At 33.3% G+C, this 27,475-nt stretch overlaps 1 protein-coding gene and 1 pseudogene across 6 annotated transcripts in view; one reads left to right on the top strand and one right to left on the bottom strand.

The window, feature by feature from the left end:
• Nucleotides 1–27,475, top strand: part of CSMD3 (CUB and Sushi multiple domains 3) — a 1,090,811-nt gene that overhangs the window by 612,268 nt on the left and 451,068 nt on the right. The gene's annotated exons all lie outside the window — the stretch shown is intronic.
• LOC109454555 (heterogeneous nuclear ribonucleoprotein D0) lies at nucleotides 17,421–19,384 on the bottom strand (annotated as a pseudogene).

Consider the following 27,475-nt stretch of genomic DNA (forward strand, 5'->3'; position numbering starts at 1 on the left):
TCTAAATGATGTAAATTGGACAGCAACATACCAAGTGTAAATGAAAACAAATAATGTCTTTCTGAACAGTTCAAATCCTCATCACTTAAATTGTAGCCAATTTTCAAGTTCATATTCATAGGCTGGTGGTTTATCTTCCTAAAAATATATGAATTTTATGGAGACAATAAAAACTATGAATCAATAAAATAGAAAAAATGTAATAATGATAAAATAATTTGTTAGAACCCTATTTTGTTGTATTCTGTTCACTCCCTTTAACAGTATAAATTGTTTGGTCATTGTACATAAATAGTTGGTGCTGATGTTATGTCTCCCATAGCTTAAGAAGCTGATTTGAATATAGAAATTGGACTCTATTGCTCTCTCAAAGATAAGGTGACCTCTGAAAATCTACTCTGTCCATTTGTGGCTTACTTTAAACTGTCAGAAAAGGGATAGTAACTAACATTGCTGGCATACGTGTCATACACCAAACATCATGCTGGAAGTTATAAATATGTTATCTCATTTAATCTTCATATATGCAAACAATCAGTTTGTCAAGTGCCACATTTAAATAACCATGTGACTTTGAGACCCACCCAGTTGTGAATAATCATGTATTTTGCTTGCTTCCAACTTGTTCTATAGTGAAAAAGTCTATGTTAATATTTAAATATATTAACTTATTCACAAAAATATTTATGTAACAAGATTTAAACATAAAAGAACAGTGGTTTCAATTTATTGTATAAAACCTAATTTAGAAATTATTCTTAAAGATATAAGTAAAAAGTAATGAATTCAAAATTATGAATGCTTAATGCAGTGATACTTCATTATAGTTAATATTATCAGTTTATGTGTTCAGTTATATAGCATTTATTAAATACCTCTAGTTTATAGACCTATACTGTGAGGTGCTGTGAACATCAGCTCTTTTTGTAAGGCAATCCCTGCTTGTTAATAACAGGTACGCACAAACATACAGAAATAAAATTCCATTATCATGATTGTAATAATAGAAGCTTGTACTAAATACAGTGGTAGCACAGAGAAGAGAATAATTAATTTGACAGGTGACAAGGTATTAGGGAAGGTTTCAGCTAGGAGGAGGATGTCAGGTCAGCAAAGGTGAAGATGTAAGGGGTGGACATCCTAGACAGAGTTGAGAGCATGGGCAAAGGTACAGATTCATGAAAAGCCTGGCTTAAGGGTGTCAACTGCAGGTAGTTATTATTTCTGAAACATAACATGAGAAGGAAGGAGCACCAACAGATGAGATTAAAAATGTGGCTTTAGTCCCCATAGGGCGTCTATGAAGGGATTTAAGGAGACCTAGTAACTTGTGAGTTTTATTTGGATAATATTGTTCTTGAAGTTTTATAGAAGGGGCATGAAAGGGGAAAAATGGATTAAGAAGCTATTTTAATAATTCAGAAAATAGATAAGCCCAAACCCAAGATAATGGCAGTTGAGGTTATAAGAAGAAAATAGAACATGGGGACAAAGTTGACAGTTCCTAGAATCCAAACAGATGTTAGAGTTATATTGAATGAAGTAAGGGGATAATCAAAGATTGTGCCCAGGTGTTCTGCTTGAGTGACTGGGTTCACAGCTGTTATATTAAGGAAATATGATGTAGCGAAGGAAGATCAGATGTGAAAGTATGGGAAAAAATAGATTCAGGTTCGTTACATGTAATTTCACTATGACACATAAAATTGGAGCTGTTATTATGCAGCTGGAACTCAAGAAAGAGTTCTGGGCTCTTTATTTAGGAACCTAGTTGTAATGTTTGGGAAGCTCTCATGAGAAGATTTGAGAAACAAGTAATTATTATCAACTAAAATGTAGCAATTAGAACACATGTTAGTATATTATAGAATAAACTCCAGAATTCCAAGATTCATTAAACATCTGAAATAGAAATTTTGGAATATGTGGTGGTAATTAGGAAATTGGAAACTCAACAATGCACCCAAGTGTGCCTGAGAAAACTGTTAGACATAGGATCATGGCATAGATTGAGAGTAGGAATAGACAGGCGGTCAAATATCAGAAGTAAATGTGTAATGATGGCTTTGAATGCAGATACTTTTATAGGTATGGCATGCAGGGAAGACTCAAGGAAGTGTGAGTTCGCACACCTGAGAATTTTATTTTATTTTATTTTGTTTTGTTTTGTTTTGTTTTACTTTACTTTACTTTACTTTACTTTACTTTACTTTACTTTACTTATTTTATTTTATTTTATTTTATTTTATTTTATTTTATTTTATTTTGAAATGGGAAATGAGGTGTGTTTAGAACAATTTATAATAAGATGCCAAGGTCGTGAGGAGGGTACCAAGATGGATGTAATTGTTCTAGCCGCACAACACCTTAGGTTCAAAGGTAACATGAAAAACTGTCTTGCTTTCCTGAAAGCTCAAACAAAGTCCCACCACCACTGCTGCCACCCCTTTGTTTTTGGTTATTGTTTCATTCTCTGTACTTTGGCAGAATATATGATATGTTATTATTTTATCCACGACTTCACTTTAATTTTAGTTCTAAAATTAAAATATAAGTTCCTGACAATCAGTTCTTAGCCAGAATTTTCCCAGTCATCTCTTGGTTAGACACAGCTCCTCCCATAGTATCTTCCTTCGAAGGTACACATGTAGCAATACTCCCATCAGTTCTTCATGTGCAAGACTGTTTTTCTATAGTTTTTTTACTCGAAGGTAGGGCTTAGTTGGGCATAATATCCTGAGTGCATTCTGTTTCCTTAAGTTTCTTGAAAATACTCCTTACTTTGCACATTGTTTTGGAAATGTCTGAAAAGAGTCTAATTCTTATGCTTTTGTGAGTTATTTAAACTTGCTCCCTGGAGGCCCTGAATATTTTTTTTTTTTTCTTTTTCTTTAAAAAATGCATTAGAATCTGTCTCAGAGGTGATTGTACCAGTTCAGTCTTCTCTGGCACCCAGTTGGTCCTTTTGAGTCTAAACTTGAGCTTCCGTGATCTGTGGAAATTTTCATAGATTATACATATAAATATTAGTTTTGTTCCATTGTTTTGGTTTCCTTCTTTAGGGATACTAAACTAACTTATGCTATTTTTCTATCTTCCATTTCAGCTACTTTCTTTCTGATCCATTTTACTTCTTTATCCCATTTTTTTATTTGTTTGTTCTCCTGAGTTTTTCTTTTCCCTGCTTTTATTCAATATCTTTATAAACTTTTATTTTGAATATTTCTTCCTTAGGTGCCTTGTAATTTATATTCACTTCTAGTGTAATTCTATCATTTTCTTCTGTTTCTTTCTTGAGGTAAATCAACTTTTGTTTCATTTATAACCTGTTTTATGTCCATTTATAGTTCTACTATATATGTTTCTGATTCAAGGAAGTATTTAACCTCCCTAATTGCTTGTTTGAGTATATTTAGTTTGGGGAGTTGTGATACAATTTTATTCAACTCCCTGCTTGTTTTCTGTATAGCACCAGAAATATGTTGATTCCCATTTCTAACTTATCACAGTTTTGCATAGATATGATTGTCTTTTTCCTATTTCTATTCATTTCATGGACAGTATTCCTAGTTTGAGAATGTTCTCTTCTCTACAGCTGATTTTATGGATGGCATTGCTGGTGTCAAAGAAGGGTTGGCATGTCTTGCTTCTCTCTTGTTCCTTTGGGATTCTTCATTTACTTTTCTGTTTTCATTATTTTCCTTCACTGTTTCATTCCCAGTGAGTAGTATCCTTTCAATGTATATGTGTTTCTACCTCATAATTAATGCTTTCTGAGACTGCTACTTTTAGTTCCACACGCTTTAAGTTCCCTCCATTTAATCAGTGTTGTAAACTACCAAGTCCCAGTACTGTGTTTATTATTTTGGCACTTAATGTTTAACTTTGTATTTCTGAGGATGGTTTTGCATGTGTTTTGTTTATGTCCTCTGTGCCTTTTTATTGTAGCTTTTGCATACCTTTTTAAGCTTTCCATCCTATACTCTATATTCAGAGTCATGCAGGTGAATTCTGTAGACTTTTTTTTTACATATATATTCTGTTTACAGACAATAATGGGGTAGTATTCTGAATGCATAGGTCAGCATGGTTTTATTTTCATCTTTGTTTATTTATATAATGTTTAGTGGCATTGTAGGGGATGTTCAGAATCAGACAGCCACCATTTTTCCCCACACACAATGCTGTAGTGTTGACATTTAGAATTAACACAGATTATACAATTCATCAGTTTAAAAATCCTTAGTTTACAGATGAGAAAAAAACTGAAAGCCAGAAAAAAGCAAGTAAATTGATCAGGGTCAAATCACTGTTTCAGGTAATATAACTGCATCTGGGTTTCCTTACTCTGAGTTCCAGTCTTTTCCCAATATACTGTTTCTTCTAAAAATTAAGTGCAAATTAGTAATTTTGGCATCTGATGTGATACCTAAAATAATGAGTGATCAAGATCATAATTGAGTAATAAAATAGTGAGGAATATTTCAGAACTGAATAGGTCAATATTTTAGTACATTTTATAATGAGTAAGGCAACACCCAATGAACATGAAATACAGTTTATTTGAAGGAACTTTTTTTGTTGATATACCTGAAATATGTTGAGAATTGCTAGACAGATTGCGTTGTATTTCAGTAATATTTGCAATAATTTGAAAAGTATAACTGTGCTTCTACGCTAAGTTATTATTAATAAAAACATCTCCTTCACTTCCCTATTTATCTTTAATATAGAATTTCTGGTAGAAATCTAATTTTGATTTAAATAGTGCTCAGTTGTACATGAAAATAATAGGTTTAAAATAGTATGCATTGATTTCTAGGTTATCTGTGTCAAATGTTTAATTTAGTTGGATGATCATCGTCTGTGGAACTTTGAGAAATGTGAATTACATGTAAATGAAAACAAAACTATATATGTAAATATATATGCATATGTATATATAAACACTTTACAACTTATTTCATTAAATTATTTTTCCATAATTGTGGGAAAATATCATGTGATTTTTACAAAATTCTGATTCTAGCTAAAAGAAAAATATTTTATTTACTCTGAAAAAGTCAAATGAGGATTCATTAAAAGACATATCTGATTAAATGAAATTTTATATAAGATAATAATTTCTGAGGTACAACTCATCAGAAATATTAGTCAATTATGTCTAGTGAAGATTACAGACGTGGAATGCATAATGAAAACTCGCCAATCTGATAATCAAATCATTCCTAATATTTCCATAGGTTCATTAGATTTAAAATTTAGCACCATTTTTTTTTTAATTAATGATGAAAACTTTGAAATGTAATTGCCTTTTATGCTTGTCTGAAAATTAGCTAGTATCAAAGTGTCTCTGTAGAACAGAAAAATGGCCTTTGTGGCTTAATAGTGTCTGAAAGGGACAGTGGTAAGAGATGAGATCACAGAATTAGTGGCAAAACCAAATGTAGTCTTGTTTAGATTGTCTAATCTTAATAGGGTTTGAAGTATACTCAGAACTGGAAAGTCATTGGAGGATTTTGAGAAGAGTGATCATGTATTTTATGTTTTCCAAGGATTACTCTGGCTGATGTATTGACAAAACATAGTGTGAATGCAACACTGAAATAGGGAGAATACTTAAGAGGCTATTTCAAGAGTCCAGGTGAGAGATCATTGTGGATTGGGACACGGTGGTAACTGTGAGAAGAGGTAAGACTATGGGAAGGGCCGGTTCAGGGACACAAATCAAAATTTCTTTTTACATATAATAAATTTGGAATGCCTACTGATATTCAAGCAAACAAACATATGGAATAGGTAGTTGGGTATATGAATCAATAGCTTAGAGTAGAGGCTGCCATAGATGATCTACTATGTCAAACACGACTGAGGAATCAAGGAAGATGAAGACTGACAACTAACCACTGATTGGTCAGAATAGTAACTTCGACAAAGCAGGATTGCAATGTTTTTTTTGAGTGGTTGTACAAGAGCAATTAAAGGCAACAGATATGGATAACTCTGTAAAAGTACAGGAGATGGAGGGAAATGTGGGACAAAAGTGGGCTTTTGTTTGTTTTGATCTTAAATGTGATATATTCTGCAAATTCTCATGCTGATGTGAGTAACTAGTAGAGTGGAACTCAAACTACTGCTCCATAAACCCTGCCTGAGAAGTCCACCAGGAGATAATGAGTTTGTGCCAGGATGTAAAGCAACACACCAATTCTTTCATTGATAAAACCTCAGTATGAAAAAAAAAGAAAAGAAAGACAAATTGTCAGGTGAAATAAGCAGTGTGATTAAGGGCATACTTGATTTACATTCTGGAAAAAAGTCCTTATTTTCAGTAAGTTATGCACAAACATCTGGTGGGTTTTACTTTTAGTAGCACCAAAATAGTGCAAAGGGAGAAACTTATTGAAACACTGGAGAAAAGAGACAGGTATAGAAAATGGTAGCAGCTTCTTGTTTTGCTATCCCTGAGTAACTGCAGTTTGTTAGTTTTATCAAACTCTACCCACACTCAGATTCACTTATAGCTGCACATTAAAATTACCAGGGACACCTTAATAATACAGCCCTCCCTCTGGAGAATCCAATTTTATTCATCTAAAGTGGGTCCAGAGATTAGCATTCTTAAGTTTCTCAAGGGGATTGTAATGTAGAGCCAGGCTTGGAAACTATTTTAATGAAGATTCAGAGATATAAAAGCCTTACTCAGTGAACTAACAATCTAGCAAAGGAAAAATTCCTTTTAAGTACCTTCATTCAATGGACATTAAAAAAAGGTCATTTATGAGAATAATTTAAGTTGCTGTTTATAAAATTATGAGTTGATATATATAAGTGGATAATCATATGCAAATGCTTTAGGCATCTATACAATTGGACACATTTAAAATAATCATAATAGCCATGCTTCTAATGCAGCTAGTAGGTTTGTATGATGTTAACCTAAAAATGCAAGATCAAAGTTAAGAGTCGACAAGTGTTTATTTTAGGTACAAAAAAATACTATTTGGAAGCACTGATTCAAGCAGAAACCAAAATCGTGTTCCCATTAGGAAGTGAAGACAAAGGATTTTTATGAGAAAGGGAAGGGGAACAATTACATGAATAGAAGGAAGGAATTTCTATAGGTGCAGGTAAGCTAACACAGTGATTCTAATTCTAAAGGATGTTTTTAATTTCCAGTCCTGTATTCATAATGTCCACTTCCTATTAGCTTTCCAAACAGTTGTTTGGGATACAGTGCTGCTTTAGGTTCAATCCAGATTATTTTGCCCAGTTTTAATTCCAAAGCTTTAAGGAGTAAGACATGCAAGACAGTTACTCTAGGATGGCAGCTCTGATTCCATTTTGAAGTGGATCCATTTATATTACTTTTTACAGAAGCCTGAATTTAGTGCTTTGCTTATATTAACTCTAATTTAAACTCAGTACAATTATAAAGGAGGTAGGTATTGTTACTAACCAGTTTTTACATGATGAAGAAACTGAGGCACAGAGAGCTTAAGTAACTTGTACATGGCCACACAACTAGTAAATATTCCAAGTCAGGATTTGGACCCAGGCCATGTGATTTTAGTGTCCATGCACCTAAATCTCCAGTCTGTCCTTTCTAAGGAATTGCTGGTCATTTTTTGACCCTGCTAGATTGATGTATCATCTCATGTTTCGGTTCTGTTTCATTTGATCTGTTGTCCTATTTTACGTTGTTTCACACTGCCTTATGAATTTCTGCTGCCCTAATTAACCGTTCTCCCTTTGCAAGTAACCCAATGTCAAATTATTGTAGTAGCATTTCTAAGATGTCTTTTGTTGTAAATTCTTATAAACAATGCACTTCTGTACTATTCCATTTTTTGTTCATGTACAGCTTCAACATCTCAGCCTTTCTATAATTTTTTTCTTGCGCACTTTTATATCCTTACTTTGTTTTTTTCTTTCAGGTATCCCAGTTTTCCATAGCAATTGAATTATCAAAGATCACTCTACCATTTATTGTACATCCCTATGAGCTCAGCCCTAATTAATTGTCTATTTCTCCGACCTCCCTTAATCTTTACAAAAGGCTCAGAGGTTAAGGCATCATTTACATTTTGCAGTTGTTTTAAAGGTTCACTATCTTGTCCAAGGTCACAAATCTAGTAAGTGGCTGAGTTGGGATTTAAACCCCCCAGTTCTAATTCCAGAGTCCTTAACTACTGCAGCTTGCGGTGCCATTACAAAGACTGATCTCCCAAGTTAGAACATAAGTTGTGTCTCTTTGGCGCTGCTTGTCCTTTTGCATTAAATTGTCCCTTGGCCATAGCAAAGTGGCCAGCTGTCAAAGGAAATCATGCTTTTTAACCCTGGGGCCATGAAGAACAGCAAGAATGTTTTCTCAAGGTTTTGCTTTTACCATTTATTATCTACTGCATGATAGTTACATCACTAGTAAAGATGCTTGTTTTTAAAAATGGCAGCATAGCCCTCATTAAATTTTCTCAGATACGAGTCGCTGAGATATCTTTAATTTTATCAGTGACTTGTTGATATTATATATAGTTGATAATACATATATATATATAAAATTTTGTTATCAAAATATATACTATAGCTTAACAAATTTAAGTTCCTAGAAAATATAAAAAAGAAATACATATGAAAGTATAAAAGAGAAATTGATTTTTGATCCTGGATGTAGAAAGACGCCCTCTGTGCTACTCTAAGTGTTATGTTTCATCTGCCTTTACAACTTTGAACAACAACAAAAAATTGCAAGAATACGCTTCTGAACAATTTAATCACTATTAATCTTCCCAGTATGGAGTAACATGGGTTAGATTTAATTCAGATAGGTTACATTTTTTTATGTTACATTGTTTAAAGTGTGAATTTTTTCTTGCAAAATAAATGTGTCCATGACTCCTCCCTTCCTGGTGGAAGATAAGGAGAGATGAGAATCTCTCTCTAATACAATCTCTGATCCTATAGAAATCTTTTCCATCCTAGGAAATTCAGCAAGGGAAGGCCAAAGGAAATGAGAGCAGTATGTGGTGGGATAGCTCACAGGCATAAAAGAAACAAATGTTGTAGGAAAGAGTTAGTGGCACAAATCACAGTTGTATAGGCAATGGAGAACGCTAAACACTCCACTGGTTTCTACCCCAAAATTATTAGCTAGTGGAGCTAGGTGGAACTGGCAATATGAAGTCTGACAATTGTTTGATATCAGAGGGATTATTCATTATGAATTTGTAACAACTGGACAAACAGTTAACAAAGTTTCCTATTTAGAAGTGCTGAAAAGGCTGCGTGAAAAAGATAGAAGGACCTGAACTTTTTGCCAACAATTCATGGCTCCTGCATCATGACAATGCAGCAGCTCACATGGCACTCTGAATGAAGGAGTTTTTAGCCAGTAAACAAACTGTTTACAAACTGTTCCAATACAAACTGTACCTATATTGGAACACCCTCCCTACTCACCTGATGTGGCCCTGAATGGCTTCTTTTTTTTTACCGAAGATTAAGGAAATATTGCAAGGAAGACATTTTGATGACATTCAGGACATCAAAGGTAATACGACAACAGCTCTGATGGCCATCTCAGAAAAAGAGTTCCAAAATTGCTTTGAAGGGTGGAGTAGGCCCTGGCATCAGTGTATAACTTACTAAGGGGAGTGCTTTGAAGGTGACCATAGTGATATTCAGCAATGAGGTATGCGGCATTTTTTCTAGGATGAGTTCATGAATTTAATTGTCTGACTTCATAGTTCCTTGATGTTCACAGTGAGCCTCCACACAATATATCCAGGAGATCTATCTGATTAGAAACAAACAGTCAAGTTAAGATCTAGATGCAACAGTAGGAGCTGGCATAAACGATTAATGAGAAATTGAAACTGAAAATTGGGTGGAGGGGGCATGAGCAAAAAGCCAGCCAGCAAGTACTCAGCCATGGTAAGCCCTGTGATAATGCTTATTGAATGAAGAATAGTTAGGAGTCAGAATGGACACGTGCACAGTAATTAGGTAGGAAAACTGCAGCCTGATGCTAATGTGAAGAGCCAGGTACTGTAATCACCTACACATGGGATTTCAGTGGCTCATTTTTACATTGTCCAAGAAAAAGCATGCCCTGACTCGGGGACTTGATTTGATGAAAAAATTCAGACTCATGCAGTCAGCCACCTAATGATCATATTAACCTTGGTATCATTCTAAACCCCTTACTTTTTTTTCTTTTTTTGAAGTCCCCATAGTCACTATTTCATTGATTCTTTCAGCCAGAGCCTCATGATCTCATTATTTCTTGCCTGGACATTTAAAACATGTTTCCATCTGGTTTCCAGGTTTTCCTCAAAACCATCCCCTTCATTGTTCAGAGTAAATATCTGAAATATAAATCTTGACCTGTTAGTTTTCCTTCATCTTATCTTTAGCGGTTACCTTTTATCTCTTTAGTAAAGGCCAATATCTGTATAAAGGCATTAAGTGCTCTCCATGATTAGACCTTATGACCCTACCTCGCTCTTTTCCTCATTCCCCCCATTACCTATATTCACTGTATGTACCAACAATATTTTGTTTCTTGAACAAGCCCTGCTATTTTCTCTCTCCCTTCCTTGTGCATCCTATACACTAGTCCTGGAATGTCCTTCCCTCACATATTATTCTGAATCTTCCTCTGCTATCCTCTTGATCAAACCAGTTACTATACCTTCCAGATTCTGAACGATTCTTCTGCACAAATACGTTTGCTCACCTCTTTTGTAATGGTACGTTAATTTTCAAACTTCCTAATGCAAACAGTAAATATTTTTAAATTGGTTGTTTTGAGCATATAAAAACATTAAAAATGCAATAATACAAATTCCCCCCCAATTATTAAAAATAATTAATTTGGCTATATTCCACAAATAGTTTCTTCACTAGTCTTTTGCTGTTCTTTTATTTACCATCATTACATGATTTAATGATGCATGTTTTCAAGAAAAATTACTATCGTGCTACAGTATACAACAAAGATTCAACTTGAACTCATTTTAATACATCTGACAAATACCATTTACATATATCAAATGCGTAGAATACAGTAGTGTAGGTTCAGAAGTGAAGGCAGAAGGAGCTGGTGCTAATGTGCTTATTACGTTTTCTCTTACCTCCCCAAAGAACAAATACAAGTTGTTATCAAAAACTACGGTGAATATTTACATTTTAAAAAAAAATCACTCCATTAAAAAAATGTCTTTACTTCATTATCCATTATGACAATGCTCCGAGTCACACATTGCTTCCGGTATGGAAATTTCTGTCAAAACATTGCATTGTATTCGTGTCTTCCTTATTCACCGGATCTGGCACTGTGCGACTTCTGGCTCTTCCCCAAAGTCAAAATGACCATGAAAGAAAATGTTTTGAATAGAGTCAGGACATCGAGACAGCCACAACAGCCCCACTAAAGAACACTCATGGAAGGGGACTTCCAGAACTGCTTCACAAAGTGGCAAGAATAATGGGATAAGTGTGTTCGAAGTGAGGGGGAAGACTTTGAGGGGGATTAATAGTGATATGTCATTTACTATAATAATTTTTTTTAATTTAGACATTCACCATTTTTTTATTACACCTCATACATATATAATGACTAAATTATATTAATTCATTTCTAATGATAAAATAAAAGATTTCATAAATCTTTCAAGTATAACTACTTACACATGAGAACTTTTTAGGAGAAATAACAAATGAAAAAAGACTAAATATACGTAGTCGCCAAATTTACCATTGAGCATAAATATGATAAATTAAAATTTTAAAGAAATATTTGACATACACTCATTTTATTGAAGAGTAAGAGGTAAAATTAGACTCATTTGCTTTAATCTAAGTATAAGATCATTAACTTTTGGAAGAAAAGTAACTTGTCTTGATCCAGAAACTTACTCTTTGGGATATTTTTCTTCTTCTTTGCCTTATTCTGATTTTGATGTTTTCATTAAACCTTCAAATAAAAAGAACTTTATATTGATTATTTATAGAAAAACATTAACAGGAAGTATTTTAAATTTTGCTTACAAATGAAATTGTTCTCTTTACAGTCATTCAGCAAATGCTTTAAATCTCTTCTACTAAGCAAACATAACAATGGAAGCCATGGATGTATTGTAGAAAACATTTTTTTCCCCATTAAAATTGATATTTCTTAGTTCATTTCAACAGCATAGAATTTGCTGAAATGTAACTTGCATTACTTTTGTTGGAAACAATTCTTTTTAAAAGTCATGTAGAAAAGTAAGCTATTACATTAGACCACTAATAAATTCACTGATGATAGAAAAAGAATTTTAAACCTTTAGGGAAATTCAATATTTTCATCTACCTATAAACTAGAAGGAAAAGACTTAATTGAAATTTTGTATAATGTGGGACTGCTGGCAAGAAAAAAAGAAAAAATAAAGAGTTTCATGTGTTCTTGGGAAAAATCAGAGAAGCATCTATGCTTCGGAATCCTGTCCAGTCAAATGTATATTACTGCAACACTTTGAATGTAATATAGTTCCCACATGAAACAGGATTATTCTCAATAACCAAAACTATATTTCTGTCAATTTTATAGCAAAACAGTAAGTAATGTAAAAATTAAATATAATAGCAAACATTTCCTTTTTATTTTAATACATATAATACACATAAAACAACATATAATACACATAGTTTCTTTGGACTGAAAATAGAAGTAAATACATCTTCTTTTTTTTGTCCAGGATGTATTATTTTAGCGTCTGGATCTAAAGTGGTCAGATAGATAGCACGATATTCTTTGGATAAAAGGGTCATGCTAGTAAATTTGAAATAATCTTTGTGCTATTAATAAAATACAGAGGGGGATAAAAAGGAGAAAAGTTTACTGTTAATTTTGCTGAACATAGTTGATAGAATTTTTCTCTATGTCCTGTATCTCTTACCTTCTTATTGAGCTCCATATAAGTTAATATTTTCATCAGGTTATACCACAAATCTTCAGCCAACGTGTCAAAATGAAATTTTTTACATTTCACTAAAATCTTATTTTCATATTTTCTTTTTTGTCCTCTGATAATGACTCACCATCTACGCTGCTACCAACCTAGAAACTTCAGAATCATCTTCCATTCTACCTCCTATCCGTTCTTTTTTTAATTGTATGTTGAAACAATCCCTTCTCTTAGAAAGAGTGATATATTCTATTTCAGCCACTTATTACTATTATTTTCATACTTGACTCTCTATAGTCTTCTCACTGGTCTCTCGCTAGTATAAAGATCCATTCCAACTTATCTTTATAAAGCACACATTTGATCATGTAATTCCCTGCCCTGTTAACACAAGCCAGCCAAAAACCAACCAACCAATTAACAAAAAAACAAAACAAAACAAGCAAAAATGTGGATGACTTTGTGTGGATTATATAACATGAAATACATTTAGAGAATTAATTTCATATAGTATATAACAAAGTATAAACTTGGTATACCATATTAGATCCTTTGTGATTTGCCTTGTACTTGCTTTCAGTGTGTTTACCAAAAAAATGGACAACAGTGAATCTGGCAATTTAATTAAATGAAAAAGTCAGGTAAATAGCTTTATTTCTTAACTGCACATAGTTCAAGAAATTGGCAATTCACCTCTATAGCTCCCAGCACATTTAGGATACTACCATGGACAGGACAGCTGTTTGATCATATGTGTTTGAATGGAACCATCTAGTCCAATATTCTTTATTTATATATGATAATACAAATACTTTGAGAAGTATAAGAATTTGCCCAAAGTAGGTGAAAGGACCTGAACTAGTTTTCAAGTCTCTTTAAGCACAGTAATATATATATCTGCTATCTCTTTCTCATAATTAAAAAGACGATGCATATAATTTTGGCGTTGTTGTTAAAAAGAATTTTACTAAATAAAGTAGTTCTAAGTTCAGAAATAAGAGTGCATATGGTGATAGAACATAATATTGTGATAGCATATCTATTCTACATTTGATTAATATATAGAGGGCAAAGAACCGAGAATGCCATCTGGTGGTAATTTACACAAAACAGATGTATTAAATGATCTCTACTGTTAAAAGAAGGTAAACCAGAAGGTTCAGATTGATAGTATAACTTTTCAAGCATAAGATCATATTAAAGTTGAACAAATATAAATGTACTGTTGCCCACATAGTTCACCTTGTGAACTATAATAAAACATTCATCTTTGAGATATTAGGCTGCAGTCAAATAGAGTTTCACTGATGATACAGTCTATTGCTTATAAATACTACATGCTATGCATACATATACACATACATGGACCATGGTGTATTAGTACTGTAGCACCTGTGTACAAGTGATACATAAGTAAATATGGAAGCATGCTCAAAAATGTTTCACCAATAGAAATATATAATCAAAAAATATATCTTATTGTTGTACACATGTGAACTAAACACAGAAAAAAAAAAAAATACCTTTTTTGTAAGTATGTTTAAGAACTTCCTAAATTACTTTGCTACACAATTACAGGAGGCAGACTTTTGGCAAGTATCAATGTCTTAATTTATATTTGGCTATATACAATAAAGAGGTAACATGCATCATGAAAAATATTTCCAGATTTTATCTCTGGTATAGATTTCAGTAGTTTGCTTTGAAGACAAAATGTTGTTTGATTCCCAAGTCAGACAGTAAAAGAGAAAGGATTGAAAAGACTAAATCACGTAAATGAAGTGAAAACATTTTTATATATATTTATAAACATGTATTTGTTTACATGCCTTACAATGTATTTACAACATTGAAATTAATAATTTCGATGTGCACTTCAAGCCAAACTTAGAGTCAATTTATTTAAGGATTCCATTGGTGATCTTCTTTTTTTGGTGGGTGATAAGGCATTTCTATTCAGCAGAATGTTTAATGAGAAATAAATGAAACTGTAACATGGTCCCACCAGTAAGTAAATCTCAAGTTGGCTCCATGTTAGTAAATAAATTAGAAAAATCGACAAGGTGATTTGAAGGTTTCCCTTGACAAATTGAAACAGACATTGCAGCTGCTTCTTTAAAAAAACACTGATTAGTCTTCTACTTTTTTCATATGGACAGTCCTGTACTAGCAAAGCCCATTTGTAGAGGGCGTGTCTCTGGGGAGAAGTTTATTTGAATAATCGCACCTTTACAATGGAGAATATTGTCCTGTACTGTGGTTTTAAAAAGAAGAGATATTTCCAACAACAGCTACTATTTTCAGTGTCTTTTACCACTTTGAAATCAAACCAGAACACACTGAAAGCAGAACTGTTGTGGGTCCACTGAGCCATCCCTCTAGAAGAGCAGCACTGGTCTGTCTATCCCTGCTTAAGATGGAGATGAATACGGGAGATTTTGTTGGAAATAAGACTACAAAAATATAAAAACACCTTAAATTACAAATTGCTTTTAAAACTCATCCACGTTCAAGAAGAAATGTACCTATGGAAACAATTTTATCTGTACAATACCTTGTTTGACCCCAAAACAATGCAATATATGTCGCTAATTTAATGGCCTTCAATTTCCATTAGCAAATATTTGAATACTTTTTGTTAATGCATAATTTACATTTATATGTAATAGCTTTTAATGGAAGTTATGAACTAAGCCTTTTAGTTATTAATGATTTAACATTTAGGTGTGGAGCTATGAATTAAAAAAAGGAAATAAATGGACATATTTCATGTTTTCCCAAGTAACTGAGATCAGGTGTCTTCCCGAGATCATCTTAGTCTATCCATATCCTTACAGAGGGGATGGGCGATCCTACCCCGCACCCCGACTTTATTTATAGACTAAAAGACAGACTTATGCATTCATCTATCTATGTTAGATAAAAAGTTTTACTTCTGAAAATGTTGACCTAGACTCTGTATGTTATATTGGTTGTTATTTCTAGGCACGTCATAGTCTCAACATTTGTAAGAAAATTGATGATGGAATAATGTCTTATGGGGGAGCACGGGTAGGAGGTATTTGTGGGAAAGCAGTGAGTGCAATTGTTAAGAGTTTAGTATTGGCATCAGGTGGCCTGATTTGGATTCCAATACTATTTTCAGTGTGACATTCATAAGCTACTTATTTTGCCTCAGTTTTTTTTAAATCTGTAATATGAGGTTAATAATAGTAACTCATAATGCTGTTGAAACGAGCACATTTAAAAGTATTTAGAAAAGTGCCTGACACAACATAAAGTAAGTAGTAGCTATTATTGAGAGTGATAATTATTACTACAAGACACAATTTTGCTCAAAAGTAGGATTTATTTCAGTCAAAACTTTATTCTGTCTATGAAAATTACAGTGAATAGTGGAAACATCATTAAGAAGCTGAGCAAATAACGTAGTTTTTATAATAATGGTTTGAAAAATCAATTTATAGCTTGCAAATTGAAATGCATAAGGCACTCTATATATTAATCAAATGCAAAACAGATATGCTATCACAATATTATGTTCTATTACTATATGCAATTGTTATTCAATAGTTACTTTTTTTTTAAGCACAGTATACATTTCTTTAATCCTCCCTCAACATTTGAATATCTATGGAGGGTAAGTCTACCACAGCACTAAAAATCTCTGAACTAGCTGCATTTCTATTATGATTCACATTATTTTCTTAGTTCTTATTTTTACTTAAGGGAAGCACAAAACATGAAGTATCTTTGCAAAGGGGTTTCTTGCACCTTTATCCAGATTTGTTCTAAAAAGTACAATACATATTAAGCAAAAACTGGGCATTGGGACAGTATGCATATAAATCTTCTTGACTACGTTAGTATTAAAACATCCAACAAACAAATTAACTACATTAAGTCATTTCCAATTTAGACAGGGAAGTCACGCTGTGGCAAAAATTAGATTTTTACTAAAAACATTTAAAATTTCACTGCAATCTTAACTAGGTCCTCAATTTAGACAAGGATTACTATTTTCCAAATCTGTGCTTCTACTAACTCGATTCCATGACAAAAAAAAATATTCCTCAAATTTTCGTATTCTAATGATTAAAGAGCACCAATGCATTTGTATACAAAAATGATTTATTTAAAAACCAGTAAGACACTACTAAATCATGACACTGTCACATTAGGCTTTTAACACGAGACTGGCTCTGCAAAACTGGGGTGGAGGGGCATAAAACACAAATTGATTCTGAAGCATAGCAATTAAGAAATGAAACAATGAAAGCAAATTTATTTTAATGAGAATTCAGAATTAAACTTCAGAGGGACTCAATGTCATACTTCCGTTGAGGGTCTTGATACAAAAAATTTAGTTTGAACTGCTATTAGCAGGTGGCAGGAGCCGCCTTCAAATAAATCTTCAAATTGGAAAATACTGATTCACCACCTGTTGGGGATTAGTTGCAATGGAATAATTTAGTATGGTTTATAGCTATTCTGAAGACCACCTCGCATGGATGCTTTCCCATAACCACGCTGCTGGTCACCACCTCTTCCACGAGCTCAGTCAGCCTGCAAATCCTCCTCTGGATCCCCCACTGCTACTGTTGCTGATACTGTTCCTACAACATGGCTACTCTGATGTCACATTTACCAAGACCAACATTGTGGTATTTCTTTTCCATTATCGTCTTCACTGGTTCCTCTTCCTTCAGAGTAATAAAGTACAATCCACACCTCCTATTGGTCTTGTCCATGGGGAGCTCTATGGATTCCCTCTCACCAAAATCATCAAAGTACTGTCTTACTTTCTCTTCAAGTGCATCTGGGGAAAGGCCGCCAACAGAAAAAATTTTAACGGGCTCTTTTGTTTTCATGACTTTGGCCCCTTTAGGATCAATCACCTTCCCATTCAATTTATGTTCTTTCTGATCCATGACCTTATCTAAACTCTCTGACTCTTTACATAGCACAAAGCCAAAACCCCTTGATCACCCTGTGATCGGATCTAACTTCAGAGGGCAGTTTACAACTTCACCGAATTTGGAGTAGTCCTTTGGATCTTTCTTTGTAGTGTCCCAGCTAAGGCCTCCTATAAACATTTTCCATTCTTTCTGCTGTACCCTCGCTGTTGCAGAGTGTCGTGGGGAGGAGGTTAAATGACCTTCAACCTCCTTGTTCTTACTTCAGTAGTTACTTTTTAAACATTGCAGACAAAGATATAATAGCAACCACATAGAATTTGTAAGATCAGTTATGTATAATTCAATGTAATATAAATTATGTAAATTCACCATTAGGACTTTATCAGTTAAAAACCTGAGTTCAGATCCTAGTAGAGTATCTTCATAAGACATATTATAACTAATTGCTATGAAGATATAACTGACCCTTCTGTAGTACAGAGAGCTTCTTCCAGAATGAATCATCAGACATGTGACATCTGTTCCATTTAATATAATGGGAAAATCCTTCTTTTATCTCAGAGCTGTTTACTTCATTGATTTTGTCCTTCTTCCTGAAAATCAGAACCACTAGGGATTCTGATGAATTCCTTCAGTTGTACATTAAGACCTTTATCACTAACTTTCCTTAGCAAAACAAATATATCTACAAGATAGATAGATGATAGATAGACAGACAGACAGATAGATATAGATAGATATCCACAACAATCATGTGCACTTGAAGTAACAATTTGTTCTCCTTCTTTAATAATCTCTTTAAATAAAACATCTTTTCTTAAACTTTAATGTAAACAATAAGCAAAAAAGTCACTGAGATGCTAATCAAAAACCTGTAGAATGATGTATTATTATCCAGTGTTAGTGTGCTAAAATCTTGCTACATTTTTAAAGTTGAAATGAAGTTGAAATAAACAAATGAGTAGGGTCAAAATATGAGAATGCTTACCAGATGTAAAATCAAAGATACAATAAAAAAAACACACACACACACAAAAAAAACTTCAAGACACTCTTTCCACAATTAAAAAAATAAAACAAAAAACTGAATTTTGCATTCCAATGTAGCATGTGTACAACTCAGAACATAATGCCAAGGCAATTATGTTATTAATTGATTGTTTTCTAAGAAAAGCAGATGGCAAAATATATTATTGGGAATTTTTCTTAGACTTCGTATTTCTAGAGTGTGTTCTTCCATGAAGAATTAAAACAAATTAGTGAAATGGTTCCCATGTCGAGTTACTTGAGGGAGAAATGTCTTTATGTCCCCACATCAGTGAAATTTTGCTATTCTAAATTTATTTTTTCAATAGCAGCTTAATTTTTACAGTACTCCTATTAGGAACACCAAATAGTTTTAAATTATCGTAAGATTGATTTGGGTACCAGAGAAACAGAAAGCTCTGCAGCCAGTTCTGACATCCATTGGGAGCCATCTCTTGCAAGTTTGATGGGCAGTTGTAAGACATGCATGGTGTATATACTTGACAAAGGACCAATACAGTGTGTGTGTGTGTGTGTGTGTGTGTGTGTGTGTGTGTGCGCACGCGCACGCAAAATTATAGTTGACATTCAATATAATTTTATAGTAATTTCAGGTGTACAATGCAGTGGTTAGGCATTTATTTAATCTATGGAGTGATCCCCAGGTAAATCCAGTACCCATCTGACACCCTACGTAGTCTTTACAACATTATTGATTATATTCCCCATACTGTATTTCACATCTCCGGGACTATTTTGTGGCTACCAATTTGTACTGCTTAATCCCCTAATCTTTCTCACCCATCCCTCCACCCCCTCTCATCTAGCAACCATCAGTTTGTTCTCTGTATCTATGAGTCTATTTCTGTTTTGTTTGCTCATTTAGATTCCACATAAAAGTGAGAGCATACAGTATGTGTCTTTTTCAGTCTCACTTATTTAACTTAGCATAATATCTTGTAGGTCCATCCATATTGTTGCAAATGGTAAGATTTCATTCTTTTTGTGGCAGAGTAATACTCCATTGTATAAATGTACCACAATTTCTTTATTCAGTCATCTATTCATGGGAATTTCAGTTATTTCCATACCTTGGCTATTGTGAATAACAATATGCAGTGAACATAGGGATATATATATATATACATATATACATATATACATATATACATATATACATATATGTTTGTTTTGTTTTTTTTGTTTTTTCAAATTGGTGTTTTGAGTTTCTTTGGATAAACACCCAGAGGGGAATTGGTGGGTCATATGGTAGTTCTATTTTTAACTTTATGAGGAACCTCTATACTGTTTTCCATACCAGCTATACCAATTTGCAATTCCAGCAACTGTGCTCAAGGGTTCCCTTTTCTCCACATCCTCTCCAGCACTTGTTGTTTTTTGATTTATTGATGATGACTATTCTGACAGGAGTGAAGTGATATCTCATTGTGGTTATTTGCATTTCTCTGATGATTAGTGATATTAAGCATCTTTTCATATGTCTATTGTCCATCTATATGTCCTCTTGGAGAAATGTCTGTTCAGAGTCTCTACCCATTTTTTAATTGGCTTGTTTTTGTTTTTGTTCTTTTTGGTTTTGAGTTCTATGAGTTTTTTTTATAAATTTTGGACATTAACCCCTTACCAGATGTATCATTGGCAAATATCTTCTCCCGTTCAGTAGGATGGCTTTTTTGTTTTCCTGATGGTTTCCTTTCCTGTGAACAAGCTTTTTAGTTTGATGTAATCCAATTTGTTTATTGTTTCCTTTGTTTCCCTTGCCTGAGGAGATATATCAGTAAAAATATTACTAAGTTAATGTCTGAGAGTTTGCTTCCCATATTTTCTTCCTGGAGATTTATGGTTTCGGGTCTCACATTTAAGTCTTTAATCCATTTTGACTTTATTCTTGTACATGGCATAAGGTGCTCCAGTTTCATTTTTTTAAACATATTTGTCCAGTTTTCCCAGAACCATTTATCAAACAGATTGTCTTCACTCCAATGTAAATTTTTGCTTCCTTTGTCATAGATTAAATGACCATATATGAATGGATTTATTTCTGGGCTCTCTATTTTGTTCCATTGATCTAGTGTCTGTTTGTATGCCAGTACCATGGTGTTTTGATTACTTATAGCCTTGTGCTCAGGTTTATTTCTAGGCTCTATTCTGTTCAATCTATGTTTTTCTGTTAATTCTATCCTGATGTGATTACTATATCTTTGAAATATAGTTTGAAATCAGGGAGCATGATGTCTCCAACTTTGTGGGTTTTTTTCAAGATTACTTTGGTTATTTAGGTCTTTTTGTGATTCCATATAAATTATAAATTGTAGGATACTGATTCCTTTCTTTTTTTTTTTTTTTCTTAACATCACAGTATGCCATTCTTATGCCATGCTAGTCTATGATTGGATTTTGTTCTGTTTTTGTGACAAAGACCATCCTCTGCATCTGCCCCTGTGCTTGCAGAAAGCTCATTCTTAATATCTTCCTTATTATCAAATATCAGCAGATTGGTTTCGTTCAACCTACTTGTAAATTTCTTATGAAAAATTATTACTGTGTATTTTCATTCCTTTCTGTTTATGATGCCCAATAGTTTTTCACCTGATCCTCTTCCCTGAGTGTACTCTAATCTTCTTTTTGTAGCATTCTGCAATACTTTGTGATTACCAGAGAAATATTTTAGTTATGTTTTGGTAGGAAGAAAACTGTTGGTAGGTCCTGAGATTTAGTAATCAGAGCTACAAAACACCTATCCATTCCCATGTCTGAATCAAAGAGTGTAATTCTTCAAATATAAAGCCACTTAGTACCCTCCCCCAACCCAAGCTTCAGTAATTGAGGCATATGCTGTCCCTCTATTGCATAGGATATGATGCACAATAATATTTATTTATTGAATAAAATTAGTACTAGAATGTTTCTTTTGTCTAAAGATAGACTAACTCTATTTTTTAATGTGTAGATGATTGGAGAAAGAAGATGTGGTATATATATACAATAGAATATTACTTGGCTATAAAAAATAGTAAAATTTTACCATTCGTGACAACATTGATGGACCAAGAGGGCATCATGCTAAGTGAAATAAGTGAGACTGAGAAAGACAAATACCATATGACCTCTCTTATATGTAGAAACTAAAGGACAACATAAATAAACAAAACATAAATAGATTCATAGATGGAGGGAACAAGCTGATGGTTGTCAGATGAGAGAGGAGACTGGGGGCAGGGTGAATAAGATGAAGAGAATAAGAAACACAAATGGGTAATTACAAAACAGTCATTGGAATGCAAAGTACAGCATAGAGAATATAGTCAATGATGTTTCAACAACTATGTGCCAGGTGGTTACTGGACTAAATGGATCACTGCATAAATTATGTAACTATCTAACCACCATGTTTGCACCTGAAACTAATATAAAAATAATATTGAATGTCAACTGTAAAAAGATAATAAACACATACACATGCACACACATACACAATGTAAAGGAAACATGTTTTGATGTTATTGTTGTTATTTTTACTATTTCTCCTAAAAGTCTTGAGGACCCTTTTCCAAGGGAAAAGAACTAGAGGAGGGTCAGGGTCTCCAGTTTCTAGTGCGAGTTTTGGATTGGGGTTATCTTTTCCTCCTCCTTTTTTATTTGTGATAAATCCTTACAAAATCAACCTCAAAGATTGTATGTGTAATATAGCCCTCCTCTGTAACCATCATTATGTTTACATTGTTGTTTAATGTAGACAGCATGGTAATATAACTAGTATTTGTTCATCTTACAAAGAGTGATAGTTGAAATAGATACCCCCCTTCACTTCACTTCATAACTTCCAACATATATTTACTCTGTCCTTTTTGCTATTTATTTAAACATAATTATGTTATTTTCACTTGCAAATTAGAGCAAAAGATAATTTTGTTGAAAATATAATTAGTAAAACCATACATTTTAAAACTTTTGTTAGCAACAGTGTGATAAATAATGACGCAGCAGAAGCCCATCAGAATGTCCTATTTGGCTACAATCAAGCCCAATACATGTCAATAGTAAAACATTTTACATTATTTAGTAAATTTATGACTTTCTTAAAGACTAAGGTTAAAATTATTATTTTTTAAACTAAACACCCAATTTCAAAGGGATTTTTTCCCATTTATTTTCGGTAAAAAGAATATAAAGTTGTAGTCTGCCCCAGTTCTGCCATTAATGCAGTTGTCATCTATTACAAATTATGTTTAACAAAAGCTGGGAATTTGTCCTGTTAACGTATAACAATGACTGACCTAGACTAGGTAGTCAATGAATCCTCATTGAATGAATAGTTTTCTGGGAAAATGCAACACTCATGGTCTAAATTTCCTTTTCTTTAATAAGTAGGAATTGAATTTGGGATATCCAGGATTAATATTCAAATATTTGTTGGATAAAATAATAAAAATAGTCTAAGACTCTGTTCTTGGACCTAACAACTGAAAAATAAATTTTTAGAATGATTTTTCTCTATATAATCAAGTAAACGGAATTAAATTAGTTTAATACAAATGAAGATAAACTTATCTCTGCATTTGGTTTCTATTAAGCTTTTCAATTTGTAGATACACACTTGCAAAATTACTTTTTATGTAGTGTCTTTAAATATAAGTCTATTCAGGAGAATATAATTTTTGGAGATGAAAAATTAAGCCTGAAAATTATGCTGCTCTTCATTCTCCATCATTATGATATATATTATATATCATATTATGTATCATATATATGTAATTAATAACCTAGCTATTCTTAAGGAGTACTGCTTTTAGTTGTGTTATGGAAAAACATGTTAAAAATCTGTGCAAAACTCACTGTGGATTGATTTATTGTAGATTACTGGTACATTGGGAATGGAGGCTGAATTTCTAAAACAAGAATTTTTTGAAGGTAGGAGGGCAAATCAAATGACTAAATTTTTAGGCAACTGAGTTAGGAAAACAAAATCAAAAAAGTATAAATGCATGCAAATTATAGAATTTTGAGAAGAAATTATTTTGATGAAGACTTATTCATTCTAGTTATCATCTTTCAAGTTATTAATGATATGATTAATTATTCTCTGGCTCCTGATGATTAAACAATTACTTTCATATTTCACATTATAAAACTATTACTGGTATAGGTAAGGGAATTGAAATCTTTTATTAAAGATTTATTTTGCCAAATAGATTAGAAATTAGATCCCAAAGTTAGATCAGTATGAATTTATGTAGAACTTTATAACTGAACAGAGTGATTCATTTTATAGATGAGTAATTAATAGTATAATGTCAACTGACTCCCATCTTGATATTTATTTTGTTTATTCTTACATTCAATCAAAACTTAAACTTTGAGAAATCTTGGACCATCCCTTTCTTTCACATTAAAAAGTGATTATTTTTCCTCTTTTGTAATGTTTTATGTTTTCCCCTATTTTTCACATTTTCATGGCAACTACTCAAGTGTTTGTCTCAAATAAAGCTTTATTTTCTGTGTTAGACAAAAATATAAGTAGGTCCTGGACATGCTAATGTAATGACATTTATTCAAACAGACATTTTAAAAATGTGGTTTTTTTCAATATTTATTTAAGTGTTTAAAGAAACTGACTTTTGTTGTACTCAGTATAAATTTCAAACCACAAACATGTATGCAGGAAATCTTACATGACTTTTCAAAAAAAAATTAATCTGCTGAACGACCAGACAGTTCTATTTATTTATCATTAGTAAGGATTCCTACTCTCCATTGCCCCATCATCTGAGTAGTATGAATGTACTGGCAAGCTTTTTTAGAATAGAATATTTTTGGAGGATAATCTGTATTTGTTCCACATGTTTTGGTCACCATTAATATATTTGTTAAATAAGCTAACATAGTCACTAGTTGCAGAATTATGGCATTAATGCCATTCTTTGTAAAGAGACAGATTTGCTGAGGCAAAATCCTTTGAACTCAGGTTAAGTATCATAAGTATTCCACATAAACCCATCTCCACAGAAGTCTAGTTATCTCCACATGGTCCTAAATACATCTTTGATTTTTTTTCCCCCTCTCTCCTTTAGGATCAGGTGCATGTTGTAGTCTTAACAATTATTATCTTACACTATTTTCTAGTTTCTCTTTACAGCCAAGCTCCTCAGGAAAACACTCTGTATTTGATATTGCTACATCTCCTTCTTTTGTTCCAATTAGGATTTCCCCATCACTACTTCAATGAAACTGCTTCCTTCAAAGTCATCATTGATCATTACCTTGCCAAATCCAACTGTAATTCATTGGTCCTTGTCTTCCTTTTCCTCTGGACAGCATTTGACACAATTGACAATTCCTTCTTTCTTAAAACGCTTTCTTTCTAAATTTTGCTTTTAAATTGCTAAATTATATTTTCTAGAACCTATCCTAACTTTCTTGCAACCTTACTGATACTCCTTTTCAGTATTCCTTTAATGAAATCTATTCAACTTTTTAATGATGGAAGACCTCAGGATTTTCCCTTTATTCTGTACTATACGTGTATATCTAGTACCATCAACTACTACGTATTGGTTGTTAAACCCCAAATAAATGTCCCCAGTTCTAATACTTCCCTTAAATTCCAGACTCACACATCCAAGTGTCTACTCAATGTCTCAACTTTGGTATTTAATGTGTGCCTCATTATCATGATCCCAAGTGAAAGATCATTTTCCACTCAAAACTTGTTTCACTCCACTTGTTGTTCAGGCAAAATTCCCTGAAGTGATTGTTGACTCCTCTTTTTCTCTCACACTCTATGTCTAATCCATTGGGAAAACACGATGATGTAGGGGAGACAAGTGAAATTTCTGGAGTGATGTCCTGAACTAGATGACAGGAAACGTGATTCCTTATGCAAGTTGAGTGACTGGCCTCAGATAGAAGCAAGGATAATTCATTTATCGCAATGGGAAGGAAGGGAGAGAAAACCTGGCAGAAAAAAAGTAGGTTGATGGATTTTGTGGTAGACAGATATGGAAGTTGCTTTCTGACAGTGGCATACCAAGGGAAGAGTAGTGGAAGTGATCATGGTATGGACATATCCTGAAAAAAAATAATGAATCCAACTAAAAGTATTTTTGTTTGCTTTTGATATAGATATATATTAGGTATATAGATATCTATATTGATATATAGATATACCTTTGGTCTAAGTTTTGAATCAGAGATTAGCAACCTTTTTTCTATTAAGAGCCAGGTAGTAAGTATTTTAGGCTTTATAAGCCATAGACAGCACATTAATGAATGGGCAAGGCTGTATCCTAATAAAACTTTGTTTACAAAAACGGGCAGCATGCTAGATTTGGTTATGAGCCATAGTTACTACCTTCTGTTTTAATCAGCTGTCTGCAACAGGAACAGACTCCTTTCTATTTCTCTGCCCTTGGTAATAATATTATCACTGTCTTCTGGTTGTTGCTATTTCCTCAGTGAAAAAATAGAATTATGTAAGACTGAGAAAGAGGAGATAATATAGAAAAGCTGAAGTGAGAGTTGCTACATAGGAAGGAATCACTGAAAACAGTGAGAAAGTGGATGGACCAGGAAAAAATGTGATTGCCCAGCAGTGCTAAGGGCCCTCTTGTGTTTATTGTTTATAAACGTCAACTATGAGGCAGTTAGCCTAATTTAAGGTGTGTCTCCAGCCACACTTAGCTGAGTGTATATTGATGTATATTGTATCTTGATGTATACTGAAATTTGAATTTAACCAGTCCTAGGATTTTCCCAAAAAAAAAAAGAAAAGAAAAGAAAAAAAAATGGAGCAAGATGCAGACAAAGAAGTTGAGGAAGTGTGCAAAGAAATGGTCATCATGTCAGTCTGAAATGAAGGAACTGAAAACACATTGCAGCCATCATGGACCAGAAAGAATGACCTAGAAAGACAAGGAATGATTTTGGAGAATAAGATTATGAACTTGAACGTTTAGGGGGTATATATGCCAATAAAACGTAGTTTTGCGATTAACTATGGAAATGAATGACTGAGGTGGAGTACAAGACAGATTCATTGAAAGTGAGGAGTTTGAAAGTTTCTTGAGTAGAATGTCCATGTGGATATTGAAATCACCTAAAAGAATAACTGGAGATGTATAGGGAAAAGAAGGAAAGGGGAAGGGAGGGGAAGGCAGGGAAAGGGAGGAGAGGGAGGGGAGGGAAGAGGAGAGGAGGAAAAGGGAGGGGAGAGGAAAGGAGGGGAGGGGAGGGGAGGAAACTTAGAGGAGTGTCTGGAAACTTGTTAGTGGCATGAGGAGAGGTACCTGATTGTAGGGACCAATATCTATCATGTGATGCAAAGAAATCTCTACCCTCCAACTTCTTTCCTTCCAATTCCAGGGCAGTGTAGCATAAATTCTTCCGTTGATTTATATTTTCAGACACAAAAAGAAGGGAGAAAAAGAATTATCTTTAGATAGCTTTTCTTTATAGCCTTGTTCATAAATGAGCTTAGGACAATAGAATACAAATTATACAATTGTAATAGAGAGGGATAATTATACTATAAATAACATATATAATTATTCTGTTAGATTA

Source organism: Rhinolophus sinicus, linkage group LG12 (genome assembly GCF_036562045.2).
Source record: "Rhinolophus sinicus isolate RSC01 linkage group LG12, ASM3656204v1, whole genome shotgun sequence".
In the NCBI taxonomy this organism is placed as follows: Eukaryota; Metazoa; Chordata; class Mammalia; order Chiroptera; family Rhinolophidae; genus Rhinolophus; species Rhinolophus sinicus.